Source organism: Oncorhynchus nerka, linkage group LG26 (genome assembly GCF_034236695.1).
Source record: "Oncorhynchus nerka isolate Pitt River linkage group LG26, Oner_Uvic_2.0, whole genome shotgun sequence".
In the NCBI taxonomy this organism is placed as follows: domain Eukaryota; kingdom Metazoa; phylum Chordata; class Actinopteri; order Salmoniformes; family Salmonidae; genus Oncorhynchus; species Oncorhynchus nerka.
In genome coordinates, this window is record NC_088421.1 from 46065243 (window position 1) to 46086600 (window position 21358).

Here is a 21358-nt window from a genome sequence, read left to right on the forward strand (position 1 = left end):
AAATGATTTTTGGTCCTAAGAGACTGTAGTGGCAACATTATGTACAAAATAAGTAAATACATTTTTATTTTTTTATTTTACCTTTATTTAACTAGGCAAGTCAGTTGAGAACAAATTCTTATTTTCAATGACGGCCTAGGAACAGTGGGTTTAACTGCCTGTTCAGGGGCAGAACGACAGATTTGTACCTTGTCAGCTCTGGGATTTGAACTTGCAACCTTTCGGTTACTAATCCAACGCTCTGACCACTAGGTTACGTTCTTGTTGTTTGGTTTACTGTTTGAACATTCACTGAGATTATATTTGGTTATTAATTCAAAATAGGCTTCTTTGATGAATAGCCTATATACTGTATAGATCAGATCAAGGAACGAAGCGATCACTTCCCCCACGTCTGTGGAAGGCCTGATATGGGTGTCAAAATGTTCACGTAGTAAGAAAGTCAGTCGAATGGAGCGTATTACAAGGAGCCGCCCCTTTTTTGTGACAAAAAAAACCGACACCGTAATCCTCAGACTCTTGAGTTTGCGTAGAGCTTGTAGTAAACTTAACATCTGGGTCCCCATGTCGGGTGCCATTAAGGCAGCTTGTGCTTGAGGCCTGAAGGGTGGAGTGGAGGGAGAGCGAGAGGAAGGGAGAGTGTGCTTGAGGCCTGAGAGGAGGAGTAGAGGGAGGGAGGGCTTGTGGGAGCAGAGGGAGGGCTTGTGGGAGCAGAGGGAGGGAGGGCTTGTGGGAGCAGAGGGAGGGAGGGCTTGTGGGAGCAGAGGGAGGGAGGGCTTGTGGGAGCAGAGGGAGGGAGGGCTTGTGGGAGCAGAGGGAGGGAGGGCTTGTGGGAGCAGAGGGAGGGAGGGCTTGTGGGAGCAGAGGGAGGGAGGGCTTGTGGGAGCAGAGGGAGGGAGGGCTTGTGGGAGCAGAGGGAGGGAGGGAGGGCTTGGGGAGCAGAGGGAGGGAGGGAGGGAGGGCTTGTGGGAGCAGAGGGAGGGAGGGAGGGCTTGTGGGAGCAGAGGGAGGGAGGGAGGGCTTGTGGGAGCAGATGGAGGGAGGGAGGGCTTGTGGGAGCAGAGGGAGGGAGGGAGGGAGGGGCTTGTGGGAGCAGATGGAGGGAGGGCTTGTGGGAGCAGAGGGAGGAGGGAGGGAGGGAGGGAGGGAGGGCTTGTGGGAGCAGAGGGAGGGAGGGAGGGAGGACTTGTGGGAGCAGAGGGAGGGAGGGCTTTCTTAGTTTCTTTCCAATGGACTACTACATCTTTCATGTACTGGTTGCTTTCCTGTCAGATCATCATCATGCCACCCAGAAGCAGTGTCTCATAAATATACAGCTCTCTTTGTCTGGCTTTGAATTATTCCTGCTTCCATTTTCTTTCCATACAAGCATTCAGTGGAGGATGCTGGGTAACAACAAACATGTTTAGGTATGTATCAGCTGCAGCCCCTGTGTTTGTGTGTTTTAGACCAGCCTATCAACAGACACATCACTTGTCATGGAAACTAAAACAGACTTATTTACTCACTACAGCTAGACGGATGTTGTTCCGTAACATGGCTGGTGTTATTACATTAAGCTATTTGGCTGCCAACCTATGTTGGATTGGATTTCTTTGACATCAGGAAACTACTGATATACTTTCACTATATTCGTCAGGATTTGTCACATGCTGTACAGTGTGTACCAAGGAAAGCAGGTCAAGGTGAAGTGGGTGTCTTATCTAATGTATTACTTGTGGTGAATAATCAGTGCATTGTTTCTCAGTCTTTTCCAAACCAGGAACCGGCAGCTATGGCTTTACACTGCTCAAAGGACTTCTTGTAAGAAAGAGGACTTCTTGTAAGAAAGAGGGCTTCTTGTAAGAAAGAGGGCTTCTTGTAAGAAAGAGGACTTCTTGTAAGAAAGAGGCCTTCTTGTAAGAAAGAGGCCTTCTTGTAAGAAAGAGGCCTTCTTGTAAGAAAGAGGCCTTCTTGTAAGAAAGAGGCCTTCTTGTAAGAAAGAGGCCTTCTTGTAAGAAAGAGGCCTTCTTGTAAGAAAGAGGCCTTCTTGTAAGAAAGAGGACTTCTTGTAAGAAAGAGGGCGTCGATCGGGAAGTGGGCGTCGATCGGGAAGTGGGCGTCGATCGGGAAGTGGGCGTCGATCGGGAAGAGGGCGTCTTGCGTCGATCAGGAAGCGAACTTTGTTGATGAATTAGCCTGTACCCTAGTGGTTGGAGCAGTAACCTGAAGGTTGCAAGATCGAATCCCCGAGCTGACAAGGTACAAATCTGTCGTTCTGCCCCTGAACAAGGCAGTTAACCCACTGTTCCTAGGCCATCATTGAAAATAAGAATTAGTTCTTAACTGACTTGCCTAGTTAAATAAAGGTAAAATAAAAAATAACAGTGGACCTTTTTTTGTGGGATACACATAAGGGATTCTTGTGGCATATTTTAGTTCAACTTTCCTTCTGCATGCACAGTGCATTCTTCCATCACATGTACTTCTGGTTCTCAAGATCTTGCACATTAATGAGATGCTATTGAGCCCACACTACTACACTGTCTGAGCCAACAACTACATGCTTTCTGGTAGGTTTTTGATTACAATACTGGGTGGGGTGAATATATTTTATGACATACATTATTTTTTTTTGTTAACTAGTAAATAGTAGCCTATAGCATACTGTGTTTAAATCATTTCTAACTTGTTAACAATTTCTGCTCGTTGGTTTTTGCTAGCATGTGGGTTTTAGCTTGCTTGAGCCTGTTAACTGAGGAGTTTTAATTCACCTATTTCCATACATGTTCAAATTTAAAACATGTATCTTACAAAGGAATTGTTTTAATTTAACTACTTAACAATTTATCTGTACATGGAATTGTGTGGAATTGTGACAAGTTATTGGGAAGATTAACCTACCAACTGGACAAATACTGTGCCAAATCATATGTGAAGAATACAACAAAGATGCAGAATCATCTGGCCAAGTGCATAAAGTTCCCCCAGGGCTCACAACCTCTGACAAAAGTTCCTCTACTTCAATTTGAGATGAAAATGATGAATCAGACTCCTTATCGATAGCAACAGCTCATGGTCCAGACACAAGGGACAACAGACACATTGCAGATGAGCTGAAGGCAGTCATCAATTACCTTGAACCACAGAAGGAGTTTGCACTGGTGACCGACAATGCTGCGAACATGAAGGCTGCTTGGTCTAAAGTGGAGGAGTCCTACCCTCACATCACACCCATTGGCTGTGCTGCTCATGCATTGAATCTGCTCCTCAAGGAAATCATGACACTGAAAACAATGGATACACTCTACAAGAGAGCCAAGGAAATGGTTAGGTATGTGAAGGGTCATCAAATTATAGCAGCAATCTACCTCACCAAGCAAAGTGAGAAGAATAAAAGCACCACATTGAAGGTGCCCAGCAACACCTGTTGGGGTTGTGTTGTCATTATGTTTGACAGCCTTCTGGAGGGGAAGGAGTCTCTCCAAGAAATGGCCGTGTCACAGTCTGCCGATATGGACAGCCCCATCAAGAGGATCCTCCTGGATGATGTATTTTGGGAGACAGTGGTAAAACAGCCTGAAACTCCTGAAACCTATAGCAGTAGCCATTGCACAGATTGAGGGAGACAATGTCATCCTGTCTGATGTTCGGACTCTGCTTGCAGATGTAAGAGCATAAATCCGTACTGCCCTGCCCACTTCACTGTTGCTCCAAGCAGAGGAAACTGCAGTTCTGAAATACATCAAAAAGATTTCTGCCTGATGCCCAAACACGCCGCAGCGTACAGGTTGGAACCCAAGTATGCTGGCAAGAGCATCCTGTCTGGTGCAGAGATCAACAAGGCCTATAGTGTCATCACTACTGTGTCTTGCCACCTTGGCCTGGATAAGGGCAAGGATCTTGGCAGTCTGGCGAATACACTTCCAAGCAAGGGCTTGGAGATGCAATATGGCAGTCGTGCCAACATGTCAGCCACCTGGAGGAAGGGACTTTGTGGATAATGAGGCTCTTTCCTGTTGACTATATCATTCTCCAAATCTCACCAACATCAGCCGCCTCGGAGCTCAGCTGGTCCTTGTTTGGGAACACACACACCAAAGCACGCAACAGGCTGACCAATACAAGGGTTGAAAAATTGGTGGCCATCCGGGCAATTTTGAGGCATTTTGAGCCTGACAACGAGCCATCCTCAACAAGGTTGGAAAGTGAAAGTGAAGATGAGGCCTCAGAGTCTGATGTTCAAGAGGTGGACATTGAGGAGGTCCAGGGAGAATGTTGAAAACATTTTTGGGAGTTGCATTGGATCATTCAATATTCCCTTTCTTTTGTTGTTCAGTGAAATCATCCCATGTGAAGAGTCAACTCATTTAATTAAAGTTCAATTCGTAACTAAATTCAGATTAAAATTTTTTAAATTTGTATTTCTATGGAAGTATTTAATCATTTGCTATTACCGTAATTGCTGGACTATTAAGCGCACCTGAATATAAACCGCACCCACTGAATTATTAAAAATATGTATTTTGTACATAAATACGCTGCACATGTCTATAAGCCGCAGGTGCCTACCGGTACATTGAAACAAATGAACTTGGTCACCATCTTCCTCCTCCTGTGCACTGAAACCACTGAAGTCATCTCCTTCGGTGTCGGAGTTGAATAGCCTCAGAATTGCTTCATCCGATGTTGGATGGTTTTCATTGTTGCTCTCGTCACTTTCATCCGGAGGCAAATACCCCGCTGAGCTCATGCTGCCCCTTCAACACGCAGCAGTCCAGCCTTTCGAAACCCGTTGATGATAGTGGATTTTTTGACAATGCTCCACGCTGTCAGGACCCACTGGCAGACTTGACCATAAGTTGCTCTTCGCATGCAGCCCGTTTTAGTGAAGGATTTCTCCCCACTTGTCATCCAAGCCTCCCACTGAACAAGGAGCGCCACCTTAAATGCACGATTTACACTGATGTCGAGTGGCTGCAAATACTTTGGGCCATCTGCTTTTCTTCCCTCTGAAAGCCTTTGTTGTCTTTTTGCACTGAGTCAGTTCCTCACGCTGCTGTTTCCAACGTCTTATCATCGACTCATTAAGGCCAAGCTCCCGTGCAGCAGCTCTCTTTCCTTTTCCAACAGCCAGATCGATCGCCTTCAACTTGAAAGTTGCATCATATGCATTTCTCTGTGTCTTTGCCATGATGAGGCTGACAAAATTACTACCGTAATCAGAATGATGGGAAGTTTGAGCGCGCTCGATTTTACGTCACATTATGTGACGGTGCTCAGTTTTTTGGCAGCATGAATCTTGTGAAAGCGGGAAAATCCATAAATTAGCCGCGTCATTGTATAAACCGCGACGTTCAAAGCGTGGGAATAAAGTAGCGGCTTATAGTCCAGCAATTACGGTATGTCTTCTTATGAGGTAAAAGGTTTGTATTAACTTGCATATTTTTAATTCTCATGTATTCCAGTTAATTCCCATGTATTCCAGTTAATTCCCATGTATTCCAGTTAATTCCCGTTAATTCCCATGTATTCCCGTTAATTCCCATGTATTCCCGTTAATTCCCATGTATTCCCGTTAATTCCCATGTATTCCAGTTAATTCCCATGTATTCCAGTTAATTCCCATTAATTCCCACTGAACATTTCCACCTCTGAATATTCCCCAAAATGTGCAACCCTAGGTGTAGACCAGGGAGAGGACATGTGGTGTAGACCAGGGAGAGGACATGTGGTGTAGACCAGGGAGAGGACATGTGGTGTAGACCAGGGAGAGGACATGTGGTGTAGACGAGGGAGAGGACGAGGGAGAGGACATGTGGTGTAGACGAGGGAGAGGACATGTGGTGTAGACGAGGGAGAGGACATGTGGTGTAGACGAGGGAGAGGACATGTGGTGTAGACGAGGGAGAGGACATGTGGTGTAGACGAGGGAGAGGACATGTGGTGTAGACGAGGGAGAGGACATGTGGTGTAGACGAGGGAGAGGACATGTGGTGTAGACGAGGAGAGGACATGGAGACGAGGGAGAGGACATGTGGTGTAGAGGGAGAGGACATGTGGTGTAGACGAGGGAGAGGACATGTGGTGTAGACCAGGGAGAGGACATGTGGTGTAGACCAGGGAGAGGACATGTGGTGTAGACCAGGGAGAGGACATGTGGTGTAGACCAGGGAGAGGACATGTGGTGTAGACCAGGGAGAGGACATGTGGTGTAGACCAGGGAGAGGACATGTGGTGTAGACCAGGGAGAGGACATGTGGTGTAGACCAGGGAGAGAACATGTGTTAGCATGCATGCAAAGCTTTTTGGTTGAAGGCTGATGCATTTTGCAGCACACACACTAGATGCCTCTGCAATACACACACACACACGCTTGATGCCTCTGCAGCCCTCAGACATTCACACAGACAGGAAGTAGTGTCGTCCGTTTGCCTTTCAGGAGGGGGGGTTGGTAACCACGGACACATAAGCAGCAAGAGTGTGGTTGCCGTGGAGACAACAGCAGGTGAGGGCATTATAAACAGGAAGTGGATTGAGGCTGTGCCTCGACTGGCAGAGGGGCGGAGCCTCGGAGAGAGAGCGAGAACGAGGTCGACAGCTCTGCTGGGCTGAACACTGCTGTCTGCTACCAGGAAACATCGGCAGTCAAAATCTGTGGTTTTCCCCTCCACCACCCATCCTAAACCGAGACTTTCTAAATGTGTTATGAGAGCAGCGCTAGGAGGAGAGAGATCTGGAAGGAGTGAGGAGTGAAGCCTGACTGGAGTACACAAAGGAAGAGACAGCCGCGTCATCAGATCAGATACAGTGATTGTCAGTGGAGCAGGTCAGTACATGGGTGATGGGTTGAGGCAGTGGAGCAGGTCAGTACATGGGTGATGGGTTGACGCAGTGGAGCAGGTCAGTACATGGGTGATGGGTTGAGGCAGGTCAGTACATGGGTGATGGGTTGACGTAGTGGAGCAGGTCAGTACATGGGTGATGGGTTGAGGCAGGTCATGTACATGGGTGATGGGTTGACGTAGTGGAGCAGGTCAGTACATGGGTGATGGGTTGACGCAGTGGAGCAGGTCAGTACATGGGTGATGGGTTGACGCAGTGGAGCAGGTCAGTACATGGGTGATGGGTTGATGCAGTGGAGCAGGTCAGTACATGGGTGATGGGTTGAGGCAGTGGAGCAGGTCAGTACATGGGTGATGGGTTGAGGCAGTGGAGCAGGTCAGTACATGGGTGATGGGTTGACGCAGTGGAGCAGGTCAGTACATGGGTGATGGGTTGAGGCAGTATTTGTGTACTATGTATGTAGGTCTGTGTGTGGTACATATTGATTTGTAGGGACTCTTATTAGGATGAGCTTTCAGCATTGCATGTTGCATCATTTTCATGTGTGACTATGTTTCCTGGTTCACATGTTTCGCTGAAGCACTGCAGCTCTTTCTATTAGCCAACCTGTTTTCTATTGTACTGCCCCTCTCCTTCAGGTCAGCGGCCTGGGGTGACTATAGCAGCGGCCTGGGGTGACTATAGCAGCGGCCTGGGGTGACTATAGCAGCGGCCTGGGGTGACCTATAGCAGCGGCCTGGGGGTGACCTATAGCAGCGGCCTGGGGTGACCTATAGCAGCGGCCTGGGGTGACCTATAGCAGCGGCCTGGGGTGACCTAGAGCAGCGGCCTGGGGTGACCTAGAGCAGCGGCCTGGGGTGACCTATAGCAGCGGCCTGGGGTGACCTATAGCAGCGGCCTGGGGTGACCTATAGCAGCAGCCTGGGGTGACCTATAGCAGCAACCTGGGGTGACCTATAGCACCGGCCTGGGGTGACCTATAGAAGCGGCCTGGGGTGACCTATAGCAGCGGCCTGGGGTGACCTATAGAAGCGGCCTGGGGTGACTATAGCAGCGGCCGGGGGTGACTATAGGGGGGAGGTCAGGGCAGTAGAAGAGTCTGGTCTGAACACTGCAGGTCATAACAGTGATGCAGTAATGTGCGTTGTCAGGTAAGCTGCCTGTCAGGACTCATCTCTCTCTCTCCTGGAGGAATGCTCTGAGTACACACACACACACACACACACACACACACACACACACACACACACACACACACTTCTACTGCATCACCTGCCTTCCCTAGCTGAAGGGCATAGTTCTGTTTGTTCACTAAAAACAGCATGGCCTCTGTTTCAGCCTGATCTGGTCTGTTCCCTATAAACAGCATGGCCTCTATATCAGCCTGATCTGGTCTGTTCACTATAAGCAGCATGGCCTCTATATCAGCCTGATCTGGTCTGTTCACTATAAGCAGCATGGCCTCTATATCAGCCTGATCTGGTCTGTTCCCTCTGGTCAAGGCTGTTTCTCACTGGTTACATCACTATAGTGTCAAAAGAGATGACAAGACCCGCGGATGCCTTGTTCATCTTGTCTGGGCAGAGACTGAGGTGTGTTTTAGTGTGTTGAAGCTTGTTTTTCCCATTTATTTTTACATTTTGTTCACCCCTACATGAACAATCATTCTATTTTGTTTTGTTTTTTAAATCATTGTATCCCAGTGGATGGTCGGTCTGTGGCCATGACTGTCTGTGAGTGGTTGCATATCTCCACCCTTATCCCTTGACTGTTTACAGGAACAATGGTGCGGTGTTTGCTCTGTCCCTGTACTATAGATTGCCCTTTAACCTTTGTAGCCTTCTGCCTGTTGTTTAACTTGTCTAAAGTATGGGATCTTTAAAGCTCTTTTTTTTCTTTTTTTTTCTAGTTGAGTATATTATTTATATTGCTTTGTGTTGTCTGTGTGTGTGTGTGTGTGTGTGTGTGTAAAAACTTAATAAACAGAGTAAAAAAATAAAAAGATGACAAGGACAGTTTCATGTTTTAAAGTAAAAGTATGGATGTTTTGTTTCCCCTCCGGCCGAGGCTGTGTTTCACTGTTTACACTACATGATGCTACTGTTGTGTCTACAACGATGACGAGGACATTTTCAACGTCAAAATAGAACATTGATCTTCTTCCACCATTTAAGTACTATTAGAAGACCGTTGGCAACAGTTTGGCTCTTTCTCTCTGGGTTCATATAGGCCTGGTCTGGGGTTTAACAGTTTGGCTCTTTCTCTCTGGGTTCATATAGGCCTGGTCTGGGGTTTAACAGTTTGGCTCTTTCTCTCTGGGTTCATATAGGCCTGGTCTGGGGTTTAACAGTGTGGCTCTTTCTCTCTGGGTTCATATAGGCCTGGTCTGGGGTTTAACAGTTTGGCTCTTTCTCTCTGGGTTCATATAGGCCTGGTCTGGGGTTTAACAGTTTGGCTCTTTCTCTCTGGGTTCATATTGGACTGGTCTGGGGTTTAACAGTTTGGCTCTTTCTCTCTGGGTTCATATTGGACTGGTCTGGGGTTTAACAGTTTGGCTCTTTCTCTCTGGGTTCATATAGGCCTGGTCTGGGGTTTAACAGTTTGGCTCTTTCTCTCTGGGTTCATATAGGCCTGGTCTGGGGTTTAACAGTTTGGCTCTTTCTCTCTGGGTTCATATATGACTGTGTGTGATGTATGGTACGACATGCTGTTTGTCGCGTACTGTACGTTGTTATGGTTTACGACAGTGTGCTGCTTTACGGATCAATGGCTTGTCAGAATGAGTGGCACATGTCATTAAACGACAGAGTGATGTACAATGTGAAAAGGTGCAGATGTGCGTTCTTTGACAGCTAAGCTAGATATAACACTGTGGTCTGGGGTTTAACAGTTTGGCTCTTTCTGTGTGTTCACATAGGCCTGGTCTGGGGTTTAACAGTTTGGCTTTTCTAGTCCAGTCTCCTGATGCATCCCAAGCACCCCTCTACAATGTAGCAGTGGTACAGTCCAGTCTCTTGCTGCACCACCAGGTGCCAGAGAGAGATCCCTCCATGTCAGTCAGACAGACAGGAACACAAACAAAGACGGTTCAATCAGTAATACGGCGGCAGGGTAGCCTAGTGGTTAGAGTGTAGGGGCGGCAGGTAGTCTAGTGGTTAGAGTGTAGAGGTGGCAGGGTAGCCTAGTGGTAAGAGTGTAGGGGCGGCAGGTAGTCTAGTGGTTAGAGTGTAGAGGCGGCAGGTAGTCTAGTGGTTAGAGTGTAGAGGCGGCAGGGTAGCCTAGTGGTTAGAGTGTAGGGGCGGCAGGGTAGCCTAGTGGTTAGAGTGTAGGGGCGGCAGGTAGCCTAGTGGTTAGAGTGTAGGGGCGGCAGGTAGCCTAGTGGTTAGAGTGTAGGAGCGGCAGGTAGCCTAGTGGTTAGAGTGTAGGGGCGGCAGGTAGCCTAGTGGTTAGAGTGTAGGGGCGGCAGGTAGCCTAGTGGTTAGAGCGTAGGGCTAGTAACCGCAAGGTTGCAAGTTCGAATCCCCGAGCTGACAAGGTACAAATCTGTCATTCTGCCCCTGAACAAGGCAGTTAACCCACTGTTCCTTGGCCGTCATTGAAATAATTTGTTCTTAACTGACTTTTCTAGTTAAATAAAGGTACAATAAAAAAATACTGTGATACAGTAATATTGTTAATCAGTAATACAGTAATATTGTTCAATCAGTAATACAGTAAAATTATTCAATTAGTAATACAGTAAAATTGTGGTCTGGGGTTTAACAGTTTGGCCCTTCTGTGTTCATATAGTACTGTGGTCTGGGGTTTAACAGTTTGGCCCTTTCTGTGTTCATATAGTACTGTGGTCTAGGGTTTAACAGTTTGGCCCTTTCTGTGTTCATATAGTACTGTGGTTTGCATGGTGGCAGTATACTCCCCTACAGTTCAATGTCATTTTCAATGGACTTTAAAAAACCCATGGATGTGCCCCAAATATACCCTATAATAGTACACTTATTTTGTGCAGAGCCCAATGAGTCCTGGTCTAAAGTAGTGCACTATGTAGGGAATAGGGTGCCATAGTGCACTACTTTAGACCAGGGCTCTATCTGGGGAATAGGGTGCCATAGTGCACTACTTTAGACCAGGGCCCTATCTGGGGAATAGGGTGCCATAGTGCACTACTTTAGACCAGGGCCCTATCTGGGGAATAGGGTGCCATAGAGCACTACTTTAGACCAGGGCCCTATCTAAGGAACTGGGTGCCATTTGGGCCACGTATCATGTCAAATTTAGATGCCAGAGCGGTATTAGTTATCATTCCGGGGTTGAACCATGAATGCTTATGCTTCCTGTAATTAGACAGATGTTTTAGCCTCTTAGATTAAAGTCGGTTATTGGTTTAATGTCGGTTATTGGTTTAATACATTTTGTGGTGACTGTGAAACGTTCTTTTAAACATCAAATCTGAGATAGTTACGGCTCTTGTTCGATTGGTCATTTCACTGCAATAAATAATGTTAAAGGCACAATATAGGATAATGACTGCTGTTCTTTTAAAGGTACGATCTGGGATATGTACTGCTGTTTACATTTGTTATTTCATTGCAAAATGAAGGTTAAACTACTGATGAATAAGTTAGTAGCCTAAACTATCCTACCGGATGGGTTCTGTTCCACTGCAGCACGGCTATCAGGATTACAGAGTGAACTGTCTTTGTTTGTGTTCCTGTCTGTCTGACTGACCCGGAGGGATCTCTCTGGCATCAGGAGACTGGACTGGACCACTGGTCCATTATAAAGGGGTGTTTGGGATGCATCAGGAGACTGGACTGGACCACTGGTCCATTATAAAGGGGTGTTTGGGATGCATCAGGAGAATGGACTGGACCACTGGTCCATTATAGAGGGGTGTTTGGGATGCATCAGGAGACTGGACTGGACCACTGGTCCATTATAAAGGGGTGTTTGGGATGCATCAGGAGACTGGACTGGACCACTGGTCCATTATAAAGGGGTGTTTGGGATGCATCAGGAGACTGGACTGGACCACTGGTCCATTATAAAGGGGTGTTTGGGATGCATCAGGAGACTGGACTGTACCACTGGTCCATTATAAAGGGGTGTTTGGGATGCATCAGGAGAATGGACTGGACCACTGGTCCATTATAAAGGGGTATGGTCCATTATAGACTGGTCCATTATAGAGGGGTGTTTGGGATGCATCAGGAGACTGGACTGGACCACTGGTCCATTATAAAGGGGTGTTTGGGATGCATCAGGAGACTGGACTGTATACCACTGGTCCATTATAAAGGGGTGTTTGGGATGCATCAGGAGACTGGACTGGACCACTGGTCCATTATAAAGGGGTGTTTGGGATGCCACTGGACTGGACCACTGGTCCATTATAAAGGGTGTTTTGGATGCATCAGGAGACTGGACTGGACCACTGGTCCATTATAAAGGGGTGTTTGGGATGCATCAGGAGACTGGACTGGACCACTGGTCCATTATAAAGGGGTGTTTGGGATGCATCAGGAGACTGGACTGGACCACTGGTCCATTATAAAGGGGTGTTTGGGATGCATCAGGAGACTGGACTGGACCACTGGTCCATTATAAAGGGGTGTTTGGGATGCATCAGGAGACTGGACTGGACCACTGGTCCATTATAAAGGGGTGTTTGGGATGCATCAGGAGACTGGACTGGACCACTGGTCCATTATAAAGGGGTGTTTGGGATGCATCAGGAGACTGGACTGGACCACTGGTCCATTATAAAGGGGTGTTTGGGATGCATCAGGAGACTGGACTGTACCACTGGTCCATTATAAAGGGGTGTTTGGGATGCATCAGGAGACTGGACTGGACCACTGGTCCATTTATAAAGGGGTGTTTGGGATGCATCAGGAGACTGGACTGGACCACTGGTCCATTATAAAGGGGTGTTTGGGATGCATCAGGAGACTGGACCACTGGTCCATTATAAAGTGCTGTCAGATCTGAGTTTGTTTTGATCAAAAACACGTTGTTATCCACTCTTGTTTCAGAGCAATGATACGATGACATGGTATGAAACAATGTCTTGTCATTATCATATATATCTAATGTTGTTTTCCCCTCCTTTCTTTTCAGATTGAGCCACCCTGGAACTGAAGACGTGTTATTGTTTCTAGGGACTGCAATGAGTGTGACACGGATCTACCTTGAAGACTTCCCAAACACTTCTATCTTTGAACTCCTTACAAAGAGAGAGATCTGTCCTTCTGGTCTACTGACTGACGGACTGTGTGCGTCTGTGTGACAGACTCTGTGAGTGTCAGAGGTGTGTGACCTCCACCAGCAACCATGCCCATCCTAAAGCAGCTGGTATCTGGTTCGTCCCAGACCAAACAGCGCCGCTCCCGGATGGACCTGACCCGGGAGATGATCAGCGCTCCCCTGGGGGACTTCCGCCACACTATGCACGTGGGTCGCAGCGGGGACGCCTTCGGGGACACCTCTTTCCTCTCCACCCACTCCGGGGAGGCCCCCCACCAGGCCGAACCCCAGGCCCATCCCCACTCCCCCCGCCCAGGGCTTTTATCCAGAACCTTCCGCAGCAGCAAACGCTCCCAGTCCGTCACCAGAGTGGACCAGAGAGACTGCTCGCTAGCGCCACCCGGTGGCTCACCCACCTTGGTGAAGAACGCCATGTCTCTCCCCTTCCTCAATGATGAAAACGGTGACCATGTTGATGGAGGACACAGGGTGCCTAAGAGCCTCTCGTCCAGCCCACTGAAACAACTGAATGAGCAGGATGGAGGTGGAGGTACCAGGCCGTCTAATGGGGCCGCTGCTGGGGCCCGATCTCTGGAGCTGGATGAGAGGAGCTTTGGAGAGCTGACTGACCTGCCAAGCCCCAGCCGCGGGTACTACGGAGGAGGGATGAAGCACGCGGTGTCGGTCATGTCGTTCCACATCGACCTGGGGCCCTCCATGTTGGGTGACATCCTGGGGGTGATGGAGAAGGAGGATGATGATCTGGGATACGAGGAGGGGAAGAGCAGTGAGGGACGGGCCTCTCCTACACTACTCCTGGGGAGGGAGGTGGGAGGAGAGGAGGAGGAGGGAGAAGAAGAGGAACCGGAAGCTGAGCTACTGCAGCTGCAAGAGGAGGCGGTCCCTGTACCTGAGAGTCCAACCAGCTCTGTAGAACCTGAGGTGGGAGAGGACCCCAGAGTGCGCCCCAGCCCCGCCTAAACACCTGCAGCACCGATTAGATACCTGTTCTGTGTCCAGCTCCACCTCTGGCTCCGCCCACGTGGAGCAGGAGAAACCAGCCGGGCAGCTCCACGGGGGAGATACGAACAGCTCCACTTTCAGCGCAGCACCTGAGGAAGAGGAGCTGGGAAAGTTTTCTTCCTTCTTGGAGGACGAGGATGATGAGATCCGTGTATGAAACGAGACGTACAAGCCCAAACCATATACGGAACGGATGAGTGTGGATTAATACAGATGGATAGATTCTATACTGAGTGGATATGGATGAGTACAGATGGATAGATTCTATACTGAGTTGATATGGATGAGTACAGATGGATAGATTCAGTACTGTATAAAGTCAACTCTATAAAGCCCCACATCACAACAGAGACGTATAGACTGGATGGCTTACATGAGGCTGTGGACGACGTGTTGAGTTGATACAGGAATTAATGAATTACTACTGTGGATGAAACTACTCTATAAAGGCCCATATTATGACAGAGATGTACAGTCTATACTGGGTGGATATGGATCACAGTGCAGTAGCAGTACCTCCTGTGGATGACGTGTTGATACAACAACAAACTAATATTGTGGATGAAACTGTACTCTGTCTAGTCTGGATAGAAGGGTTGTAGTACAGCACCTCCTCTGTCTAGTCTGGATAGAAGGGTTATAGTACAGCACCTCCTCTGTCTAGTCTGGATAGAAGGGTTATAGTACAGCACCTACTCTGTCTAGTCTGGATAGAAGGGTTGTAGTACAGCACCTCTGTCTAGTCTGGATAGAAGGGTTGTAGTACAGCACCTCCTCTGTCTAGTCTGGATAGAAGGGTTGTAGTACAGCACCTCCTCTGTCTAGTCTGGATAGAAGGGTTATAGTACAGCACCTCCTCTGTCTAGTCTGGATAGAAGGGTTGTAGTACAGCACCTCCTCTGTCTAGTCTGGATAGAAGGGTTGTAGTACAGCACCTCTGTCTAGTCTGGATAGAAGGGTTGTAGTACAGCACCTCCTCTGTCTAGTCTGGATAGAAGGGTTGTAGTACAGCACCACCTCTGTCTAGTCTGGATAGAAGGGTTGTAGTACAGCACCTCTGTCTAGTCTGGATAGAAGGGTTGTAGTACAGCACCTCTTTCTAGTCTGGATAGAAGGGTTGTAGTACAGCACCTCCTCTGTCTAGTCTGGATAGAAGGGTTGTAGTACAGCACCTCTGTCTAGTCTGGATAGAAGGGTTGTAGTACAGCACCTCCTCTGTCTAGTCTGGATAGAAGGGTTGTAGTACAGCACCTCCTCTGTCTAGTCTGGATAGAAGGGTTGTAGTACAGCACCTCCTCTGTCTAGTCTGGATAGAAGGGTTGTAGTACAGCACCTCCTCTGGTAGTGTGAATGACGTGTTGAATTAAATAGAAGAAGAAACTGCTCCCTCTGTCCTTCCTGTGAGAATACAAACATCTGGACTTAGTCATGTGGACTGGGATCTGTAGACTGGGATCTGTGGACTGGGATTTGTAGACATGGGATCTGTGAACTGGGATCTGTGGACTGGGATCCTGCTTCAGGGAGAAAGGGGAAGACAGTCTGTAGGATACTGGCTCCTTCTGGATGAATAGAAACTCCATCTGTTACATACAGAACAGCTTGCTAACTTCTCCCTCCCTCACACACACCACATTACAGCTACTGTCTGTCTGTCTGTACACTGAGAGAACTCGCATGGAAGAGCAGTCCAAAGTGTGTGAATTTAGGAGAGACCCAAAATAACATTTTGATAAACAACATGACTTTATTAAGCCTCTGTCCAGTGCTATTCATTCCCTTTACTTGTGTCATAATAATAATAAGGGCTTTTCTTCATTGATGATCTGTGCCATTTCATATGATGTAGCTCCTCTCTTGTTCTGTGCTCCTCTCTGCCTGTTAAGTGGAACTGTGTTGGTGTAATCAAGTGGTCTGGCCGGAACAGAGAGCTACTGTTACCACGGTGATGGGGACCTGGCTGCCTGTCTGTCACACACAACACAAGCCTTTTATTGTATCACTCCACCAGCTGTGATGAGGCTTTTTCCATGCTAGAGCCTGGTAGAGAATCTTTACTAGAGCCTGCTACCTATAACATCGTGACTAGAGCCTGCCAGCTATAACATTGTGCCTAGAGCCCGCTAGCTACAACATTGTGACTAGAGCCCGCTAGCTACAAAATTGTGACTAGAGCCCGCTAGCTACAACATTGTGACTAGAGCCTGCTAGCTACAACATTGTGACTAGAGCCTGCTAGCTACAACATTGTGACTAGAGCCTGCTAGCTACAACATTGTGACTAGAGCCTAGCTAGTGACTAGAGCCCGCTAGCTACAACATTGTGACTAGAGCCTGCTAGCTACAACATTGTGACTAGAGCCTGCTAGCTACAACATTGTGACTAGAGCCTGCTAGCTACAACATTGTGACTAGAGCCTGCTAGCTACAACATTGTGACTAGAGCCTGCTAGCTACAACATTGTGACTAGAGCCTGCTAGCTACAACATTGTGACTAGAGCCTGCTAGCTACACTACTGTTCAAAAGTTTGTGGTCACTTAGAAATGTCCTTGTTTTCCATGAAAACATACCTGAAATGAGTTGTAAAATTAATAGGAAATATAGTCAAGGTTATAAATAATGATTTTAATTGAACAAATAGTGTCCTTTTGCTTTTGTCAAAGAATCCCTATTTGCAGCAATTACAGCCTTGCAGACCTTTGGCTTCTAGTTGTCAATTTGTTGAGGTAACCCCATGTTTCCTGAAGCACCTCCCACAAATATGGTCAAGCTGCTCCCAGAACAGCTCAATAGGGTTGAGATCCGGTGACTGTGCTGGCCATTCCATTATATATAGAATGCCAGCTGACTGCTTCTTCCCTAAATAGTTATTGCATAGTTTGTAGCCGTGCTATGGGTCATTGTCCTGTTGTAGGAGGAAATTGGCTCCAATTAAGTGCTGTCCACAGGGTATGACATGGCGTTGCAAAATGGAGTGATAGCCTTCCTTCTTCAAGATCCCTTTTACCCTGTACAAATCTCCCACATTACCACCACCAAAACATCACATTGCCTCCACCATGCTTGACAGATGGCGTCAAGCACTCCTCCTCCAGCATCTTTTCATTTTTTCTGCGTTTCATGAATGTTCTTTGTGATCCGAACACCTCAAACTTAGATTTTTTCAAATCTTCCTCTGTCTAGTGTCTGTTATTTTCCCAATCTTAATCTTTTCATTTTATTGGCCAGTTTGAGAGATGGCTTTTTCTTTGCAATTCTCCCTAGAAGGCCAGCATCCCGGAGTCGCCTCTTCACTGTTGATGTTGAGACTGGTGTTTTGCGGGTACTATTTAATGAAGCTGCCAGTTGAGGATGTGTGAGGCATCTGTTTCTCAGACTAGACACTCTAATGTACTTGTCCCCTTGCTCAGTTGTGCACTGGGGCCTCCCAATCCTATTCTGGTTAGCGCCAGTTTGCACTGTTCTGTGAAGGGAGTAGTACACACCGTTGTACGAGATCTTCAGTTTCTTGGCTATTTCTCGCATGGCCTTCATGAAGAGCCATTGCTTCATTTCTCAGAACAAGAATAGACTGACGAGTTTCAGAAGAAAGTCCTTTGTTTCTGGCCATTTTGAGCCTGTAATCGAACCCACAAGTGCAGATGCTCCAGATACTCAACTAGTCTAGAAGGCCAGTTTTATTGCTTCTTTAATCAGGACAACAGTTTTCAGCCATGCTAACATAATTGCAAATGTCTTTTCTAATGATCAATTAGACTTTTTAAAATTATATACCTGAATTAGTTAACAAAACGAGCCATTGGAACACAGGAGTGATAGTTGCTGATAATGGAGCTCTGTACGCCTATGTAGATATTCCATTAAACTTTTGAACAGTAGTGTATAGCATCTTGACTAGAGCCTGCTCCCTATAACATCGTGACCGGAGCATGCTGCCTGTAGCATCGTGACTAGAGCCTGCTAGCTATAGCATCGTGACTAGAGCCTGCTAGCTATAGCATCGTGACTAGAGCATGCCAGCTATAGCATCTTGACTAGAGCCTGCTACCTATAACAACATTGTGACTAGAGCCTGCTAGCTATAGCATCTTGACTAGAGCCTGCTAGCTATAGCATCTTGACTAGAGCCTGCTACCTGTCAGAACAATAGATCATCTAGTTAGTTCATTGCTACATCAACACCAGTTCTGTTTCACATTCTGACATTTTCCTCACATTATCAGTGTCATGTTACACACGTTCATTACTGTGACATGGTACACGCGTTCATTACTGTGACATGTTACACGCGTTCATTACTGTGACATGTTACACACGTTCATTACTGTGACATGGTACACACGTTCATTACTGTGACATGGTACACGCGTTCATTACTGTGACATGGTACACGCGTTCATTACTGTGACATGGTACACGCGTTCATTACTGTGACATGGTACACGCGTTCATTACTGTGACAAAGTAACCTATTTGTCTGTTGGTGTTTGTGCCTCAACCTCTTGTCATTTCCTGTAATAAAGTGGACTGTGGGCGGGAGGAGATGCTCCTCTGTTTACCCAGCGTTGAGAGTTTAGCCTTAACTCTCCCAGCCTGATGCTGATTGGTTAACCAGCGTTGAGAGTTTAGCCTTAACTCTCCCAGCCTGATGCTGATTGGTTAACCAGCGTTGAGAGTTTAGCCTTAACTCTCCCAGCCTGATGCTGTTGGTTAACCAGCGTTGAGAGTTTAGCCTTAACTCTCACAGCCTGATGCTGATTGGTTAACCAGCGTTGAGAGTTTAGCCTTAACTCTCCCAGCCTGATGCTGATTGGTTAACCAGCGTTGAGAGTTTAGCCTTAACTCTCCCAGCCTGATGCTGATTGGTTAACCAGCGTTGAGAGTTTAGCCTTAACTCTCCCAGCCTGATGCTGATTGGTTAACCGGTGTTGAGAGTTTAGCCTTAACTCTCCCAGCCTGATGCTGTTGGTTAACCAGCATTGAGAGTTTAGCCTTAACTCTCCCAGCCTGATGCTGATTGGTTTACCAGCGTTGAGAGTTTAGCCTTAACTCTCCCAGCCTGATGCTGATTGGTTAACCAGCGTTAGGAGGGTTGTAAAGCAGACAGATGGAAGCATAGGACCTTGTGGCGATTATCTAACACTGGTTACAGCAGAGAGGTGTGTGTGTACACGAAACTGAAGAGGGGAGAGGTGTGTGTGTTCCTCTTTCTCCACCTGCAGATCAGGTTAGATCCGTTTTTGTGAAATTCAGATGCAAATTCTCTGCTTCTATTTGCGTATGATTTGTCCATATTTCTCTGCAATGAAAATCCTTCTGCAAGTGTGTGTCAGTCAGGTTCTGCAATCATGTCAGAGCTAACAGGCTACAGAGTGTCTGATAATAACAGCTAACCACTTCCTTCCTTCCCCACTTAAAAAGAGAGGTAGAAACTGTTCATAGCTGCAGTAGTCGAGTGCACCAGTAGTGTAGTGCACCTGGCCTGACTGCATCAACATGTCCGTTGCATTCCAAATGGCACCCTGTTCCCTACATTGGGCCCTGTAGGCCCGGGTCCAAGATAGGGTGCCATTTGGGATGCGGTTCTCACTCACCTCGAGGGCCCTCACTAGGGCAGTCCAGCTGTCTCACTATTGAACTGGACCTTTTCGACATTTGTGTTGTTATTGGAGACGTTCGGGTAGAATCTCTCCATTTAAATGTTTTGTTGTTGAACCACACGCTAACTGTGTTGTGGTCTGTAACATGTTGATGATGCTTTGTGTCTGGACATACAGACAGAGAATATCTGTTAAAATGACTATTTAATTAAGTGTTAATGAAAGACGTGTATAAACAGGGGCGCAACTTTCACTGGGAACAGGGGGGGACATGTGCCCCCCCACATTCGGAAATGGTATTTTTGTCCCAGTTTTATCATTGGAACGTGATACTAAACGAGCCAACAGCGTGCTTTAGGACCATGCGGACGCCTCCGAGGTTGGGTAGGCTGTTTGGAGTGTTTATCTGACTGGATACATTTTGTTTTTGATATGTCCTCCCCCCAACTTCTAAAACCAAAGATTCACCCCTGTGTATAAATATGTGTGTCTGGCTTCAGAAAGAAAAGCATTATTGAAGAAGACGACTTCTTCACAGGTATCTTATCTGTACAGGGAAGCATTAAGGTGGCTGACTGTTCCTTTTTTACCCTGTGTGAGATTGGTCATTTTTCTAGTGTGGGCAGCAGTGAGTGAATATGCCAGTGAACAGACCTTATTCCAAGTATCTTAATAGTGACGTCTATATAAATTCTCAGTCATAACTCAGTCTACGTCCCAAATCGCAACATATTTCCTATATAGTGACCTACTTTTTACCATAGTCCATAGGGAATAACCCGGGTCCATTCATCCCAAATGGCACCCTATTCCCCTTATACTGACCTACTTTTTACCATAGTCCATAGGGAATAACCCGGGTCCATTCATCCCAAATGGCACCCTATTCCCTATATACTGACCTAGGGACCAGAAGTAGTGTACTGTAAAGGGAATAGGGTGCCATTTTGGACGAATCCTAAGACTGACCAATGAGCATCAGTAATGTCCTAAGACTGACCAATGAGCATCAGTAATGTCCTAAGACTGACCAATGAGCATCAGTAATGTCCTAAGACTGACCAATGAGCATCAGTAATGTCATCACAAATAACTTTGGTTATGGAGCTCAGAGTTATGAGAGCCTGCCAGACTTCTGGTCCTTCCTCCTTGATTGGTTGATCAATGTAGATCTCCAGGTAAAGGTCAAATATTCTGGCTCTGCTTCTTTGTTGATTTTAATCATTGTACTTTTTTCAATCGGTTATTAAAGGCTCCCTGTCTGATTTCAGTCGAGCCAGAAATAAATAGTGTAATTGTTTCAACATTTGATCTCCTAGAAAAGAAAATGTTAAAAACATAGAATGCATTTGTTACGGTATAGTCATAGTAGTCTGGTTGACGAGACTATATTCACAGTTCTCTCTCTCCTTTAGCACTAACAGTCACGTATTCACAGTTACCCACGTTTAAAACCACGAGGCTGCAATGAGAGCAACATGGAGGATTCTGTTGCTGTTTCCTATGTATATTCCTATATTTGTCTTGAAGCTGTATATTATCTCTTGCTATTCTTTGTCTTTGTATGAATAATGTATGTTTACACGCTCTCCTTACTCTCCCAAATAACTGCTCTATTTTGTAATAAAATACAAGCTGCCCATCATTACTCCACCCGTCTGGTAT

General features: G+C 46.8%; 1 pseudogene; it reads left to right on the plus strand.

Annotated features, from left to right (window-relative positions):
- The window catches only part of LOC115120313 (cdc42 effector protein 4-like), a 48456-nt pseudogene extending 32615 nt beyond the window's left edge, over window positions 1–15841 (plus strand).
- The last annotated feature ends 5517 nt before the right edge of the window (window positions 15842–21358 follow it).